We start from the raw sequence: 18,504 nt of genomic DNA, 5'->3' as shown, positions 1-18,504 counted from the left end.
GCACCAAGGTTATTCTGGTACCTGAGGGGCAAAATAAGTGTGCCCCTCTCCCTCGCAATACAAGTAACAAATAAAATAAAAATGAAGTGGCTAACCGTTTGCTGCCCACAACCAGTGGCCTGAGGCAGTCATCACAGGGTGATAGGACAAGTCATGAGTCTGAGAAGAAAGGAAGGAACATGCTTCCACCTGCAAGCTTATAATGCTTTCTGAAGCTGCCTTCTGGTGAGTGGGAATCACGAGAGGGTTTCGAAGTGTGTGGACCCCTTTCCCTATAATTCTGGAGCTACTTCTAAGAAGAAGGTGAAAAGACACTCCTCCACCTCTCGTCTCCCAAGTTATCTTTGTCTGTGGTGGCAGTTTTAGGCGCAGTGGGCAAGCTTTGCCTCCACAACAACTTTTTCTCTAGGTTCTATGCTTTTCACTATAGTAATGCACGGCAAGTCACTCTATTCTATGTAAAAGAAACACTATTCACATTGAAGCCAACCCTACCCCCTGTCCCTGGTGATCTCAGTCATCTAAAAAAACTAAGCTTGCTCCTAAGCTTGCGCCACTACCTTCTCGGTAGTGGCGCCCTCCCTGTGGAACGCCCTCCCACCAGATGTCAAAGAGAACAACAACTACCAGACTTTTAGAAGACATCTGAAGGCAGCTCTGTTTAGGGAAGCTTTTAATGTTTGATGTATCACAGTATTTTAATATTCTTTTGGAAGCCGCCCAGAGTGGCTGGGGAAACCCAGCCAGATGGGCGGGGTATAAATAATAAATTATTATTATTATTATTATTATTATTATTATTATTATTATTATAGCTCCATCCTGGGATTGATTTCTTGGTCATGCTATAAAGTGGGATCAGCAAGTGTATATAAACCAAAGCAGCTCCATGGCTAAAGCAAGCGTAAGCCAATGTGTTGCCCTCCAGATGTTGGACTCAAAAGCCTCAGCAGCTGCAGTCAGCATGGCCAGTAGTCACAGATGATGAGAGTTGTATCCATTAAAGTCTGGAACGTACCAATATGGACTAAAGCATAATGTTGTTAAATTCTACTTTCTATTTTGGACTGTCCCTTGCCTTCTTCATAAAGGATCATTACACTGGGGGTTTATCTAAATGTGGAAATGGTGGGCAAAATCATCACACATGGCAGCTTTGTGCAGTGTCATCTACAAGTTTTACCATACAGGGCAAAGCTTTACAGACTGTAGACGTGGTCTGTAAAACCACCTCATACAACAGTTCTGTAAAGACTGATTTCTTAAGCATCTGGTGATTGCGCATTTCCACCCCCAACAGGGTAAGTAGGGAAATAAATCTCTTGCAGCTACTGTGGCTGTTTTCTTGTACACGTAGTCCTCTTTAACCATGCCTAAATTAGCAACTCCCCTTCCACATTTCGGGGAAAGACATGCTCCTAAGGTAAGCAAAGTCATTTCCCCCTGGTTTCCCCTGCATGAACAACATTCTTTAGCAACCATGCAATCCCTAACTGGCCTAGAATCTGTCAACAGGACAACACTAACAAACATGTTACACAGTGAAGCCATGCTTCATTTTTTATCTCATGGAACCATTGTTTTGAATGCAACAGTCTCTGGGACACGAATGACTGCAGAATTGTAGCAAACTTGGGTCACTGTATAGCTGGAGTCTGTATTTATGGATGAGCAGAGAAAACTTTGCTTACAGCTGTATCCTCAGTGAGTTGGTTGTACTTAGAACTAGTTGAAAACAATCAAAGTGAAAAGTTAGTTATGGGTCACTTTAACCCCATTGATATCTTCGGGACTAAGTGAGACCAAGTTAGTCTGAATCCAACTCACCATTATTAATTCCTGCTTTTATTTTCGTCTCTTTTTATTTTACCTTAGTAACGGCCCTTAAAGGCTGAAGTTTGCTTTCCCAGAGTGACACAGCTACATGGTAATGCGGCAGAAATAACAAGCTGACATTTCCTAAGTTTTCATATAGTGAATCTCCTAGAAAGTTACAAGTTACCCACTTAACTGGACTGGCTCGGGGGCACAGTAGTGCTTACATTCACTTACACAGGAGGGCTTTTTAATGGATTGTGCCCAGAGAAAATAAAGAGCCAAGGTATAGACCAGACAAGTTGCTCAAGTTCGAATTTTCTTTGCAATGAATCAGTAATGTGTCCTTACTCATGGATAATTTTGTCTTTCTAAAATGCAAAAAAATTGCTACCAAAAGCTATTCCTGCAGCCACATTTTAACACAATGAAAAATGCATGATGACTAGAGTGGGCAAAATCAGACACCCCCCCCCCCCCGTATTCTCTAGATCTAAAAAAAGAGATTCAGTTTTTATTCATAGCTCTTGAGAACTAGGACAGTAAGAAAAGTCACTGAAACTACAGTAATGTTAGTCTCAAGATAAAAAAATGCCATGGAAGATTTTATAATAACGTAGAACAAAATTATTATTTTTCCACTGAGCCTTACAAACAGCTTCTTGCAGAGCAAACTTAATTCCTTTTTTTACTGTGTTTCTCCAAATGGTAAAAAAGCAACCCTTGAGATTTGCAATAATTTTAAAATCAGTAAATAGATACATGGTCCAGAAGAAAAACTATTGAAGGAGGAACATTCATCCTTCAACTATGTGGTAACAAGATTATCTCACTGGTGGTGTTGGATCTGTCTCTCTGTCTCTCTATCTGTCTATGCCTTGGGCTGGTTTGAAAGCTCCAGCTGTTGCAGAATGTGGCAACTATATTGCTGATGGGGGAACAAGGCTGACAACATGTGACACCATTCTGAAAACATCTGCACTGTTGCCCATCTGCTACCAAGCCAGGTTCAAAGTCCTTGTGGCAATTTACAGAGCCCTGAACAATTTAGGACCAGGGTACCATAGAGGCTGGGGTGGCGCTGTGGGTTAAACCACAGAACCTAGGACTTGCCAATCAGAAGGTCGGTGGTTTGAATCCCCACGACGGGGTGAGCTCCCGTTGCTCGGTCCCTGCTTCTGCCAACCTAGCAGCTCAAAAGCACGTCAAAGTGCAAGTAGATAAATAGGTACTTCTCCAGCGGGAAACTAAACGGCGTTTCCGTGTGCTGCTCTGCTTCGCCAGAAGCAGCTTCGTCATGCTGGCCACATGACCCGGAAGCTGGGTCGGCCAGTAAAGCGAGATGAGCGCCGCAACCTCAGAGTCGACCACGACCGGACCTAATGGTCAGGGGTCCCTTTACCTTTACCTTACCATAGAGGCTACCTAAACCCTTATATCCCAGCTTGATCACTGACATCATAAGCGGCATTGTTAGTTGCACCCCAGTTGGTGAGACTCATTTGACAGCAGTAAGATACCAACCCTTTATTTAGTGTTATTGGCATAGTCCCAGGCCAGGCATCCCACACAAAGTGAGAAAGGCTCAGTTCAGTAGACTTCTAAAGGATCTCTGCATTTGCTCAAACTTGACAACCTGTAATGCTGCTGAGGTTCCATTGTGCACATGCTGGTTTTTTGTCTGTCTGTCTTTCTGTCTGTCTGTCTGTCTGTCTGTCTGTCTGTCGATCTATCGATCTATCATTGTGACGTAACGGAGGCATTTCCTGAAAATTCAGGTGAAGAAATAATAAACTTTGATCTAATGTTGTTGCTTGTTTTGGTATCTTTTGCCTACATGAAGTGGAGAGGGAGGGAGGTAGCAAAGAGTTTACATGAATGAGAATAATTTAGTTTCAATATGCCTTTTTGTATAATATTTTGCCAAACAAGTCAAGTATCAAAAAGCAGAGACTGCTTGTCTCTGGAGGCCGGACTAGAGTTCCAAGTTACCTTTTTACCATCGTATTGTGATTGCAATAACAGCATAATGTCTAAAATTGGAAGCACATTAGCAGAAGGAAAGTTACCAAACCCATTCTGAAATATAAAACAAAATCATTATTGTTTCTTTTAACATTCCAGAACTTATTCTTAAAGCTTATGAAGGGTCATGGTGTGACAATTATCCATGCTTTCAAAAATCATCTTCTGCAAGCAAAATTGCAGTGTAAAACTATATGGAATTGTGTATAATTTGTAAATGAGTGTTGTGGGCATACTTTGTGGGCTTTACGATGAGAGATAATAACATCTTCCCACTTTTTCTTTTACAAAACTCGTATTGGCATCCACGTTTCTTCTCATTGTTTCAAGTAACATAATCCCTTTTATTTCAAATGTACCAGCCGGAAAGGTCAGTTGCCAAACTCTTTTCAGTGGTCTGATCACAACGAAACACAGCACATTTTAATCCCATGAGTGTCGATTTTTAATGCACTTTTTTTTTGACACAGCTAAGTTAGAATATTGAAGATGTGTGTGTTACATACTACATACATAAAAATTCGCTACTCTAAGGTAAACAACTGAGGTTTTATAACATACCATTCAATAGCCTGAAAGCATATGGCAACTTAACCTTTGACTTTTGAGATCAGGAAAATCTTTTTTTGTAATATCATTTTTGTAACATAGGCGAGAAATGAATAATTAGGTCACTCTTTGTGCCCAGGTAAACAGAACATGAAAGCTTTAGAATGTGCTTCTATTCAGCAGGCACAGAACCCAAACCTCCATATGACCGAAGCAGGGACTTTACATCTCCTGTAGCCTTTAGCTCAATACTATGAAAATTGTGGGGATGCGGGTGGCGCTGTGGGTTAAACCACAGAGCCTAGGACTTGCCTCAGAAGGTTGGTGGTTCGAATCCCTGCGACGGGGTGAGCTCCCATTGCTCGGTCCCTGCTCCTGCCAACCTAGCAGTTCGGAAGCACATCAAAGTGCAAGTAGATAAATAGGTACCGCTCCAGCGGGAAGGTAAACGGTGTTTCCGTGCGCTGCTCTGGTTTGCCAGAAGTAGCTTAGTCATGCTGGCCACATGACCTGGAAGCTGTACGCTCCCTTGGCCAGTAAAGTGAGATGAGCGCCGCAACCCCAGAGTCGGCCACGACTGGACCTAATGGTCAGGGGTCCCTTTACCTTTACCTTATGAAAATTGCAGCCATTGGCAACCCATAAATTACCCCCTTTTCAGAAGTGATATGTTCAACATTTTTAAAATGACAAATCATTTGGTAGCTTTGCAAAATACAAATATTAAGGTGAAGTCTTCAGTTCCTTTGTTATCACAACAGGGCTCTAATCTTTCCAAGCCATTACACATGTCTGAAATGCTTTACATGTGTCTGTAAAGTGTAGAAACATTTTGGGATTGCTTCATGATGGTGAAATGGCATGATATAGCAGACAGCATGCTAGATCTGGACTAAAGTTCAAATCTGCCATAATAATCTATGCTGCGCGTTGGAAAAATCACTAAGTCTTTCTAACCTACTTTCTAACCTAAGTCTTTCTAACCTACTTCACAGAGTTATAGAATCATAGAATCATAGAAACATAGAGTTAGAAGAGACCACAAGGGCCATCGAGTCCAACCCCCTGCCAAGCAGGAAACACCATCAGAGCACTCCTGACATATGGTTGTCAAGCAGGAAACACCATCAGAGCACTCCTGACATATGGTTGTCAAGCCTCTGCTTAAAGACCTCCAAAGAAGCAGACTCCACCACACTCCTTGGCAGCAAATTCCACTGTCGAACAGCTCTTACTGTCAGGAAGTTCTTCCTAATGTTTAGGTGGAATCTTCTTTCTTGTAGTTTGGATCCATTGCTCTGTGTCCGCTTCTCTGGAGCAGCAGAAAACAACCTTTCTCCCTCCTCTATGTGACATCCTTTTATATGTTTGAACATGGCTATCATATCACCCCTTAACCTCCTCTTCTCCAGGCTAAACATGCCCAGCTCCCTTAGCCATTCCTCATAAGGCATCGTTTCCAGGCCTTTGACCATTTTGGTTGCCCTCCTCTGGACACGTTTCAGTTTGTCAGTGTCCTTCTTGAACTGTGGTGCCCAGAACTGGACACAGTACTCCAGGTGAGGTCTGACCAGAGCAGAATACAGTGGCACTATTACTTCCCTTGATCTAGATGCTATACTCCTATTGACGCAGCCAGAATTGCATTGGCTTTTTTAGCTGCCGCTTCACACTGTTGGCTCATGTCAAGTTTGTGGTCAACCAAGACTCCTAGATCCTTTTCACATGTACTGCTCTCAAGCCAGGTGTCACCCATCTTGTATTTATGCCTCTCATTTTTTTTGCCCAAGTGCAATACTTTACATTTCTCCCTGTTAAAATTCATCTTGTTTGTTTTTGCCCAGTTCTCTAATCTGTCAAGGTCGTTTTGAAGTGTGATCCTGTCCTCTGGGGTGTTAGCCACCCCTCCTAGTTTGGTGTCATCTGCAAATTTGATCAGGATGCCCTTGAGTCCATCATCCAAGTCGTTGATAAAGATGTTGAATAAGACCGGGCCCAAGACAGAACCCTGTGGCACCCCACTAGTCACTCTTCTCCAGGATGAAGAGGAACCATTGATGAGCACCCTTTGGGTTCGGTCAGTCAGCCAGTTACAAATCCACTGAGTGGTAGCATAGTCAAGACCACATTTTACCAGCTTCTTTACAAGAATATCATGGGGCACCTTGTCAAATGCCTTGCTGAAATCAAGGTAGGCTACATCCACTGCATTCCCTTCATCTTACCAGGCTTGTAATTCTGTCAAAAAATGAGATCAGGTTAGTCTGACATGACTTATTTTTCAGAAATCCATGCTGACTATTGGTGATCACAGCATTCCTTTCTAGGTGCTCACAGACTGCTTAATGATCTGCTCCAGAATCTTCCCTGGTATTGATGTCAGACTGACTGGGCGGTAATTATTTGGGTCCTCTCTTTCCCCCTTTTTGAAAATAGGGACAACATTTGCCCTCCTCCAGTCTGCCGGGACTTCGCCTGTTCTCCAGGAATTCTCAAAGATGACTGCCAGTGGTTCTGAGATCACATCTTCCAGTTCTTTTAATACTCTTTGATGCAGTTCATCTGGTCCTGGAGACTTCCCGGGCAATGAATGATATTTTAACTTCAGCCCTTTGGGCTTCTTCTGATTCTGTGTCTTGCCCCAAATAGAATTTTAGCGACTTCTTCATATTGGGAGATGTGAAATGCTGGGTGGGGTCAAAGTGAATGGCAGATGAAGAGGAGTTGCGGTATAGAGAATGAAGACAAATGAAATGAGAGAGAGAGAGAATGATGGCATAGATAAAGAAGATAGCTGTGAAAAAGGCTTGTCAGATATGTCTAGTTATGGTTGCAAAACTTATTCTTTATTTTGTTCTAGTATCATTTTCTATAAATAAATCTGTTTAATGCTTCTAAATTAAAGTGGCCTGGGAGGATTCAGAAAAAGCAGGTCTCATCTCAAGTATCTTGTACTGATATACAAAATTAAACATATACAGGGAGAGTCCTATTGCTCTCAGCAAATGTTGGTAACTAGTTGTTGAGAGGACTGTTAAGGGAAGTCTTAACTCAATGGACCAAGTGACCTAGCAATATTCAGCGGTAAGGGCCTTGTTAGGGTGCTCCTGGGTTGTTGCAATACCATCTCATACATTTTGCATCTCCCTGCACCCTGCATTTTGAAAATCAGAAAATCCATTTTATTTTTTCCAAAATCACTAAGGGAATTAAATTAAATTATTCTGGTTTGGTTTTTTCCGTATTTAACGCACTGGTTCTAAATACATTTTAATTGGGAAATCAGTTCTATTAAAATCAGCAGGACTCATTTTTGGGTAAATATGAGAAATAAGAGGTTAAACATTTCCTGTCAATTCCAATAAGTGCCCCTCCCCTGTCTTCTGATTATGGGTAAAGGGTAAACAATTTTTGCTTCTAGTAATACTGGGGTACATTCTGCTATACTTTCTTAATGGGCTGCACAACAGCAATTTATGAAACTACATTGCTGTCAGTGAAGAATGCACACGTACACTATGGTACATCAAGCTTACAAATAATGAACTAGGTCTGTGCATATTCTGATATAACCAGACAGAGCATAATTGTTTGTTTTTCCTCTTCAGAGCACAGTTCACTGCTCCTCTGGATGCATCATGCGTAAGGAAGGAAACAATGGCCTTAAAAGAAGGCCCATTAGCTATATTTGTTTTATTTGTCTTACACTCCAGTCCTAAACACACAGACGACATTTATACCTTCACAATTTTGTTTCTGTCTGGCGGATCTGATGCACACATTGAGGGTACACATTCCTAGCCTGTGGGCAGTCTCCATTGATTTTCTAATGGTCCACACAGAGATGCTACGAATGGAACAGAAAACAGCAAGTTCAACACAAGTGGTATATTCTACCACCTGAACTTTTCTGCAGCTCCAGCGATTCCACTGGTGTTTTCAAAGAACTTCCTAGTGAAATCCGATGCCCTTAATCTGCTTTCAGCTTGGATTTAGAGGCAAAGACCACTTATAGAAAATTTCTAAGATTCTATCATCAAGAGGATAATATCCTCTTCCTACTTAACAGAGATGACTCATTACTTTATGTTGCATTTTCTATCTTTTGAAGGGGTACTTTTATTCTAGTCTTTCTTTTTTAGACCTAGCTCTGGGTTGAAGTGCACTTTTCAAAAACCTTCTAAATTAGCCCTATGCACCAAGGACTGTCCGCCCCACTTATGGATCTTGCACAAGAAAAACTGACAACACTCTTGAAAATTTGAACTGATTTACTGTGCGTGCACAGGCTTGTTAATATTTCTGCTAGAAGTCCACAGAATACCACTGCTAAAAGTCTGCTGAAATGATCGAGAGGACGGTGAGTAAGGAGTGATATACTAGAAGTTAATAAAATTATGCGTGACATATATAAAGTATATGAAGCTTTTCTCCCTCCCTCTCTCACAGACATGTGATGGGGTGAATGTTGGAAGATTCAGAACAGTGCATAGTTAACTATGGAGGCAACAATGGCCACCAACTTATTGTTGTTGTTGTTTAGTCGTTTCGTCGTGTCTGACTATTCGTGACCCCATGGACCAGAGCATGCCAGGCACTCCTGTCTTCCACTGCCTCCCAGTTTGGTCAAACTCATGTTTGTAGCTTCGAGAACACTGTCCAACCATCTTGTCCTCTGTTGTCCCCTTCTCCTTGTGCCCTCAATCTTTCCCAACATCAGGGTCTTTTCCAGGGAGTCTTCTCTTCTCATGAGGTAGTATTGGAGCCTCAGCTTCAGGATCTGTCCTTCCAGTGAGCACTCAGGGCTGATTTCCTTAAGAATGGAGAGGTTTGATCTTCTTGCAGCCCATGGGACTCTCAAGAGTCTCCTCCAGCACCATAATTCAAAAGCATCAATTCTTCAGCGATCAGCCTTCTTTATGGTCCAGCTCTCACTACTGGGAAAAGCATAGCTTTAACTATCTGGACCACCAACTTAGATGGCTTTAAAAAGAAATTAGACAAATTCAAGGAAGGAAAGGCTATCAATGGCTCTGTTGGAGGTGGCATTGCTTCTGAATAACAGTTGCCAGAAACCACAGGCGGTGATAATGCGTTTATGCACCGGTCCTACTTACAGGCATCTGTGAAAAGGATGCTGGACTAGATGGGTCCTTGGGCTGGTCCAACAGGTTCTTCTTATATTCTTATGAGTTTTGATAAACAGAAACCACCCATATCTTTCCAGCTGAAAGGCAGTATAGTAACTGATTTTTATGCTGATCAGATGTTCCTAAAAATCTTATTAGCATGGGGGCATTAATAGGTTGGCCTTCTAGTTCCTCCACTCAGACCCTATGTGGCTTACTGGACATTTCGTTGTTTGCCAGTGCCAATGTTTGCAATCTAAATGCAAGGGCTATATATATATATATATATATATATATACTTCCTCGCCAGTGTTAGGTTGTGGGTGAACATATCAGACGACACAGCGATTCTTCAAACAGCTCTTGTTTATTCACAGGCCAGAACTGAACTGAAGGGTTCAGCCAGCCTGCTTATATAGAGCTCCACTACAGCGCAACAGTAACCACTTTCTGTAACTATCCAATCACTGAACGTCACTTTCAATCCCCTATTTGCATATGTGGACCTGAGTGAAAACTATCTACAGTATCCCCCTGCTGTCCCAGGGTGAGAACTTCAGTACATAACTCTCTCTCTCTCTCTCTCTCTCTCTCTCTCTCTCTCGATAGTTATGGACTGAAGTTACTGGGTTGTAGCGGACAAAACTGCCCCATTTGCACAAGAATTTCTGTTTATGCAGTGGAACTTCCTCTCCCCACAAATCTGCTCCAGAAGTTTTTGGGAAAACCCCAGAAGATATCCCTGCCCTCTCTCTGGTGTGTAAAACAATGTAAGAATGCAACTTGAAGAGTGGCAGGGGGAACGATCTCACTGCATTGCAACCCGCTAATGTGTGCATAGCCTTTGTTTCTAAAGGTCTCATTGCAGTCCAGACCACACAAAAACTGCAGTTGAAACATAAAGCAACAGACATCTTTATTCCTTACAACAATGCATGATACCATTCCAACGCATTTTGAGCGTGACAAGCTCCCTGTCTGTAAAAACAATTTAATGTGCTCACTGGTCTTCTGACAACTCAAAGGTCACTTGATACATTGCCACAAGGAATAGACTTTGCACCTTTTGTGAACTTCTACTAGTTTTTTGTTTGTACAAGGTCAGATCATACAAAATAACCCCAGCTACTTCAAATATGGAAGTGTAAAAATTTCCTTCCTGGGGGAGACCAGGCTTCAGCTATTCTACTATAGTTATGGTGAATGTACTAACAGCAGCCAGTCAGATCCTTCTGGAAGACCTGGAAGATGGTGTGCTCCCCAAGTTTGTCATAGTGCTTATGATTATGGGCATTCATTTTATTTTTTTCCTGATAACATTTATAAGCCACTTTTCACCACAACATGGCTTTTGCGGCTAATAGTTCAGCTAGACCCACTAGCAGAATCCTGGCTCTTAACAACAGCAGCAGATAGCCAAGAGATGGGGGAGCAGGCTGTGGGGAGACCACAGGAAGGAATGGTCTCTCATCTGATACAATTATCCTTCAGGCTAGCAGTTCTTAAGCTTTCTTTTCCATGCACCGCTTGACAATTACGGGGAATGGGCAACTTATTAAGCTTCTGTTTGTTCTTCAGGCCAGAGCACAGATATATAACTCAAGTTGCAATAACCATAGCCTTGGCTTTCTAATGCAATGAATGCGCCTTTCTTCGAAAGCAAAGTTTTTGTAAAGTCAAGTGCAATATCTGTCAGTTTTAGGCTCAGGTCATATTCAGCAAAGTTACCTTCTATTTGGTAATTTTTTTAAAGGGAAAAAGTGACATACTACACCAATGCTGTATGATGAAAATAATAGGCTCTAGATCAGAGACTTGTTAGCCTATTTGACAATCTGGCCCTAGTCAAAAACAGCCTCAGTCTCAATAGTAAGAAAAAGTAAATCAAGTGCCCGGTTCACAGGTCTTCTATTCTTCCATAGTGTTTAGTGGACCACCTGGATGGAGCTCACGGATCACAGGCTGAGAATCTCTGCCATAGTCTTTGAGAAGCACACAACTAGCTCAGAGCCCATTTAAAGCCGTATATATGAGAGCAGTTAAGCTAAGCACACTATCCCCCCCCAAGGCACACCCCAAATTGCTCTAAGGACAACAAGTATCAAAAACGGGGGTTGATCCTGGTAAACAGGGACCATGGTAGCATCTGCTGACATCTACACAGCTGCTTAGGCAGTTTACATCTATGTCACTACTTTTAATGTCACATCAGATGACCCCGTATATTTCACTGCAGCCCTCATGATAATCAGATACTGTCTCTGTATTTTCCATCTGTTTGCAGTTCTTTCAAGGCTACTAGAAAGGGCCTAGCGTCTTCAGCAGTAGAAAGGGGGAAAAAATATTTTTATTGAATTATAAAACAAGCAAAAAAAAAGGCACAGCAAATACAATTAGGGAATACACATTAAAGAACAATTGTTTTCACTGTCACATTACAGAGCCACGCATCTAATATTAACAGTTACACAAGATCAGAAGAGGAGCACAGATTTTATAAATCACAATTATGAGGTCCACATTTCATGCATTGGAACAGGCAGATAACTTTGCAGATCTTTTGCAGTAGCCTAAGTGATAAATCCCCAGCAACTGGCATAGAAATATCCCAGGTCTTCAGATCCTTTCAAGACTTTTATATTGTGTGTTATTTTCTTGGATACTTTGCCAAATTCCAGACCTTTTTTCTACCACAACTGTAAATTATGCCATGTCTTCCATTTTTCAGCAATGGAAATTTGAGCAGCTGTCAATATAAACATTACTATTTCCTTTGAATGAATATTTGCTGCCTGATCATCCGGAATGTTTACCAGTGGTAATTGCAAGGTCATTTGGATAGTGGTCCTAGTAATTTTAGGAATATATGTCACTGAATTCTTTTGACAGCTTTGGCTCTATAGAATTACCACTCTAAGATGATGGGATTTATATTATTGCCACATGTGGTCCCACATTCAGCTGAAAGACAAAACTGCTGTGATAAACCAATATCTTATTTACAGCTCTTGCAGATGAAAGCCCAAACACTTGTCCGTAACTTCACTCATTTCCCTAGAAGTAAAATGTTTTTCTTAAACTCTCTGCCAGTTCTCTGAACATTAAGATTTTACTAAGCAGTGTGGATCTGCCCATGCAGTGAAGATTGTATGTATACCAAAGAATATATATTTTTTAATCAAATTATTGCAACAATTCTATTTAGCCAAAGCAACAGCAGAAGCAATATTAATAGCAACAGCTTAGTGCTAAAATAAACTAACTACTAGGGAAGGCAGAAATGTGCAATGTAACGTATCCTTTATGAAGCATCGAGTGGGCAATCATTGCCACTAGTTGATGGAAGTCCTTTGATGTGGGTGATGAAGAGAAATGTGCAGAGATAAAGCTATTCAACTATTTGATTAGGGAGGACAAAAAATTGCCTGACTTACATGAGTTGTCTGATGAGGAGATCTTACAGCCCTGCTTTTTACATTGAGCTTGGCTTCTAGGATAAAGAAATGTACGTCAAACTTTGTCTCCTTTTATCAGAGTGTTAGTTCTATTATTAATTCCCCTCAATTTATTATGCAATTCATATGCCAGAACGGTCACATTAACTGCAGTAGAATTATTCTGGGTAAACTCACAGACTTCATTTTTTGGGGCTTGCACAACAATACTCTGAAATAAGTGGCTTGAAGTTCACGACATATCACTTTATTAATATTCCATAAATGTCTTCAGGTGAAATCCTGACCCCCATTATAGTCAATCAGATTTTTTTTGACTGCAGAAAGACCTTTTCCCCTCCTTTTAACATGCTGCAGTGAGTACTATCCAAATTCTTAGCAACATTTTGTTAAAAATGAAGTGCTAAGTGGTTTTCCCCTGGCCCAACAATTTGTAGAGCATTTTTCCCTTGACATATTCAGTGGCACCCACATAAAAGCATAATGATATGCTGAAAATATGCAATCTTTCAAAAACTTTTTGAGTTTCTCTCCTGTTCTCATTCCCTCCTTGTGCCCCCATCATTGTGCCCCCCTTTTAGTGCCATTTCCCCCCTCTCCTCTGCTAGAAAAGGTCATGGCATTTCAAGGTGTGCACTTCCTCAAGAACTATGCCGAAGCCTGAACCCTTGAAGTAATGAGTTGTGTCTGCTCTGTCAATGATATTCTGCCACAGGCAGAAACAAATACAGCAGAACTAAGACCAGGGCGCATCTGCCCACTGCCTATGACAGTTTGTGGTTACTAGAATTGTGAAAATTATTGCAAAGCATTTTGCAAAGGGCAGAAAAAACATGATTAGCCACCTGCTCTTGTCATTCTTGAAATCTCTGTGTGGTTTTCAACCTTCACATGAAACAAAATAATTCAGGCTTTATAAAGCTTTATTCCTTATTTGTCTGTCTAGAAAACAGCACATGCATTGTTCTTTGTCATAATAACAGCATGTGTTGGTTCTTTATACCTTTTAGGACATCTTTAACAACACAGCTTTTTCTGCAAGGAAGGCTAGGGTTTATTTATGTACATAATTTGGTGTCTGGTAGAACAATCCAAAACCACTTTGCATTGGGCTGGGGCGGAGGTGGACTGTGCAGAGGTGTCCCCCTGCCAGGCTCTCACCAGCCCCCTGCTGAAGAACTCCTGGCTGGTGGCAGGCAGTGAAAAGCCACAAAGAAGAAGAAGAAGAGTTTGGATTTGATATCCCGCTTTATCACTACCCGAAGGAGTCTCAAAGCGGCTAACATTCTCCTTTACCTTCCTCCCCCACAACAAACACTCTGTGAGGTGAGTGGGGCTGAGAGACTTCAGAGACGTGTGACTAGTCCAAGATCACCAAGCAGCTGCATGTGGAGGAGCGGGGAAGCGAACCCGGTTCACCAGATTACGAGTCCGCCGCTCTTAACCACTACACCACACTAACCAACATGGGTGCGTGTGGACAGGTGCACTAATTAAGGTATTTCTAGGGTAGTAACTTTGGGGGCCAGTTGTTAGCTTGAGATAGGCACATAAAAAGGTCGTGCTATAGAGTAACAGGCTTGGGAAAGTATCAGTGGCTACATTGTGCTTTTATTAGAGGGCAGTGTAAAAGGTTTGTAGCTGCCCCTTGTATGCTTTTTCAAAAAGTTAATTTGGTTAATTGTGAAGCTGAGAGTACATTCTCATAGTTCTAATAAGTGCATGCCAAAACATGGTAGACCGCTACAGATTTAGTGTTCTGAGGGCGTGGTACCTCGTGGATTAAAATCTCAGTGACAGGAACATAACTGATTATTGTGTTTGTGGGCTGTGCAATGGAATGAGACCAAACCTAAAGTCATTGCATTGAGTTTAGGATGGCAAAATTCAAAGGATACTCAGGTCTGGCTGGGCAATAGTTGGTCAGGTATAATGAAGTAACTTAGCTCCCCCATCAGTGCCTTTCAGAAGGAGAAAATGAGAATTTTTTTATGAGTTCCCCTCTTTCCAGTACTGTAACCCCAGAGGAAATGCAGAGCTGAGTGTAGGTTTATCCTTGTTAAGAATCCCAATTTATTATTGTATCTCCCACTAAATTTAAATATGCAACATTATTTGCTATAATTGTCACTTTACAAAGCAAATAAATCATTTTGTTCCACAATCTGCCTGTAAATTGAATTAATAAAGAGCATTGCAGGAAGAGGAAATGTAGCATTCCATGGTATAAATAGGGTGGAAAAGGCTCATGATCTGTGGCTGATTGTTCAGACTGCCCATTTCTGAATGCTTCAATATTTCCATTTAAAAAATAATAATTAAATAATTAAATATTTTCATGAATTACAAGAGAATGACCAATGTCTTTTTTTGTTGTTGTTCAGATGATAAAGTCTTTTTGTTACGTTCACTGTAAGACAATATGGTATTCAGAGGTAGTGGGAGAGAGTAGAGGGGAGAAGGTATTTCTGTTTTTAAAAAACAAAATGGAGGCATATGGAAGTGCGGGTGGGGGACATGGGGTCAGCTTGGGTAGAGACAAGCAGTAGAGCAGGAAACCCCTTTTTCGTTTTTAAAATAAAAACCATTAGAACTTCCTCTATTAAGTCCTGGTACAGCACAGCACTTAGAACCAAGAACAATGATCTGCAAATTACGGGGAGGCAAGACAGATCAGCAGAAAAGCACATGTAGAAGCTCCCTACCAAGTTCAATCCCTGGCATATCTTGTTAAAAGGATCAGGTAGCAAACGATGTAAAGGAACTTTGGTGGTGCTCCCAAAGAGCTGCTGCCACAGGCTATATAGTACAAAGTGAGATGGGCAGGAGTCTGATCTAGTAGTAGTAGAAGAAGAAGAAGAAGAAGAAGAGGAGGAGGAGGAGGAGGAGGAAGAGTTTGGACTTGATATCCTGCCTTTCATTCCCCTTAAGGAGTCTCAAAGCGGCTAACAATCTCCTTTCCCTTCCTCCCCCACAACAAATACTCTGTGAGGTGAGTGAGGCTGAGAGACTTCAGAGAAGTGTGACTAGCCCAAGGTCACCCAGTAGTTGCATGTGGAGGAGCGGGGAAGTGAACCTGGTTCACCAGGTTACGAGTCCACCGTTCTTAACCACTACACCACGCTGGCATCCAAAGGCGGATGTCCTTTGTTCCTGCAAGATCTGCAGATGACCACAGCACACTGAGTTCTTAAGGGTATGAGTCTGGCAGTTCCTGATTGAAACTGGATCTGAGAATTGACCAGAGATATTCTGAGTTGGCTAAAAAGAAAAGGAAGAAGCTAAACTGCAACAAGAAAGACAACTGCAGAGAAGACCTTTAGAAACATTTACTGGGAAGAAGTATTAGATGTGTGTCCAGAAGAAAGGTGCAAATGCCTGTGTGATTCCAATGCTGGTTTCAGTAGGATGAACACATGGGCCAATTTGTTCAGCAAGTGTCAGGCCAAAGCATGATATTTACATTGACTCCTGTCCATGCTATGACTTTCACACATAGGTAAGTGTAGCAAAATAAACTTTACACATGGTTTTACTTTTACCTTTGTTGGTAAATGGCCTTGGGAGTTGAGTAAACAAGTAATGATGAATTGTGATACATATGCCTGAACAAAACAGCCCTAGTGAATTATGTGTTTGCTGCATAGCATTTTAATAAGTCTCCTCTAATTTTCTTGTGATCCACTTTTTCTTCCTGTGGGTTATTAAAGTGCTTTTCGTTTCAGTTATTCTATAATGATTCCTAATGCATTAAGACATTTCACTGTTATATGGAAAGTGATCAAGGTCAAGAAAAAAAGGACTATTAAATCTGTTCTTATTCAGTTTTGTATAAAAATATGTAAATGTATGAAAAGGGTATTAATTAACATATGGGTGGATGTAAAAGAAAATATGTATATCCTCATCATATTCACAGGGGACTTCAGCTGAGAAACTACTTAACTTTTCATCATACATTACACTAGCAGGTAAACATTAATATTGTTGAAAGCCTTATGATGTTGCTGTGGTGTTGCAAAATCTTTGTCAAGGTGGCATTATGTTGACAGCTGATCTTCGTCTATTATAGCAGTATTTGGCACATATCCTATTAGGGTAAACCAGAGACCGTGGAGAGTGCAAGTCGGGCAAGTGGTGTGAGGCAGGAGAGGGCAGCCAGGAAACAGGCAAGGTTTGTTCAAGATTAGATCTTCTGAAAACAAGGAAATAGGTCTTCAGGACCCTGGACAGAGCCCAGGAAACAAACAATTTGTTCCAACCAGGTCAGCCTCAACTGTGTCTTTTTGTGCTCTCTGAACTTGACATCACCTCTCAGGCTTTGTCTCCCTGATGAGGAATACAAAGACTTAAGAAGGCAGCCCTCTGGCCTGGAGCTTAGCACTCAAGCACTCTGCAAGCTCATGCTGCCGGCACTCATGCTCTAAATCAGTGGTTTGCAAGGCTGTTGGAGACAAGTATTCTGGCCCTGCAAAGGAACCAGATTGTGGAGCTGCAGCCTTGGGGGATCCAGGTGCAAGGAACTTTGGCATTTTATTCTTGGTGCTGCTGGTGTGGGAGGTGGTCTTCAGCATTTCAGGCTTGGGGAGTCTCTGGTTCAGTAGTCAAAGACAACCACGTTTTAAAAGTACATAGATGACCCTTGGGGTCCCTTTCCAACTCTACTATTCTATGACCTGAAGGCAGCCCTATATAGGGAAATTTTTCAATGTTGGAAGTCTTACTGTGATGTTTCCATTTGCTGGAAGCCGCCTAGATTGGTTGGGGCAACCCAGCCAGACGGGCTGCATATGAATAAACTATTACAGTGGTACCTCGGGTTAAGTACTTAATTCGTTGTGGAGGTCTGTTCTTAACCTGAAACTGTTCTTAACCTGAAGCACCACTTTAGCTAATAACTGTGCCTAATTGGCTGCTGTCATAATTAAAACACACTGATCTGCAGCTAAGTAATGCATGTATGCAGAATACCTAGGTGCATAAAGACTTAGTGAAAGAGATACAACCATCAAATTGTTTGGGTTTCTGCATGTAAGGACACTATGCAATACAGTGGTACCTTGGGTTAAGAACTTAATTTGTTCCGGAGGTCCGTTCTTAACCTGAAACTGTTCTTAACCTGAGGTACCACTTTAGCTAATGGGGCCTCCTGCTGCCGCCACACGATTTCTGTTCTCATCCTGAAGCAAAGTTCTTAACCCGAGGTAATTTTTCTGGGTTAGCGGAGTCTGTAACCTGAAGCGTATGTAACCTGAAACGTATGTAACCCTGTATTACTATTCCTTGTAATAGTCGTGGGCTCCCCTCTGCTCCCTGAGGCGTCTGAGGTCAAAGTGGCTCCCACGCCCTGGGGGTGAGAATGTCCGCCCTCTCCCGGGGTTTCCAACCCCCCTCACGAGCCACCTCTTGCCACGTGCTGGAAGTCGCTTACTCCCCGCCGTCGTCTCCCGCGCGAGGCAGATGATCCCAACTCCTCGGAGTCTCGCGCGGAAAGGGCGGGAAGGAGAGGCTGAGGAGGGCGGGGTGACGTG

General features: G+C 41.9%; 1 protein-coding gene across 4 annotated transcripts in view; it reads right to left on the bottom strand.

Moving 5' to 3' along the window:
- Positions 1–18,504, bottom strand: part of EXOC1L (exocyst complex component 1 like) — a gene marked incomplete at its 5' end in the record, with an annotated part of 117,205 nt that overhangs the window by 58,515 nt on the left and 40,186 nt on the right. Inside the window, 2 exons of one of the 4 annotated variants that reach the window (XM_083458518.1) lie at positions 12,953–13,008; positions 18,405–18,474. The exons of 1 other annotated variant lie outside the window; for it this stretch is intronic. Of the gene's footprint in view, positions 1–12,952; positions 13,009–13,976; positions 14,136–18,404; positions 18,475–18,504 lie in introns of those variants that run through there. 2 more of the 4 variants (XM_083458519.1, XM_083458517.1) reach the window with 2 other exon arrangements.

Source organism: Podarcis tiliguerta (genome assembly GCF_965153285.1).
Source record: "Podarcis tiliguerta genome assembly, chromosome: 9".
Taxonomy (NCBI): Eukaryota; Metazoa; Chordata; class Lepidosauria; order Squamata; family Lacertidae; genus Podarcis; species Podarcis tiliguerta.
Note: the sequence above shows the minus strand (reverse complement) of the source record. Positions and strands in the feature narration are given on the sequence as shown.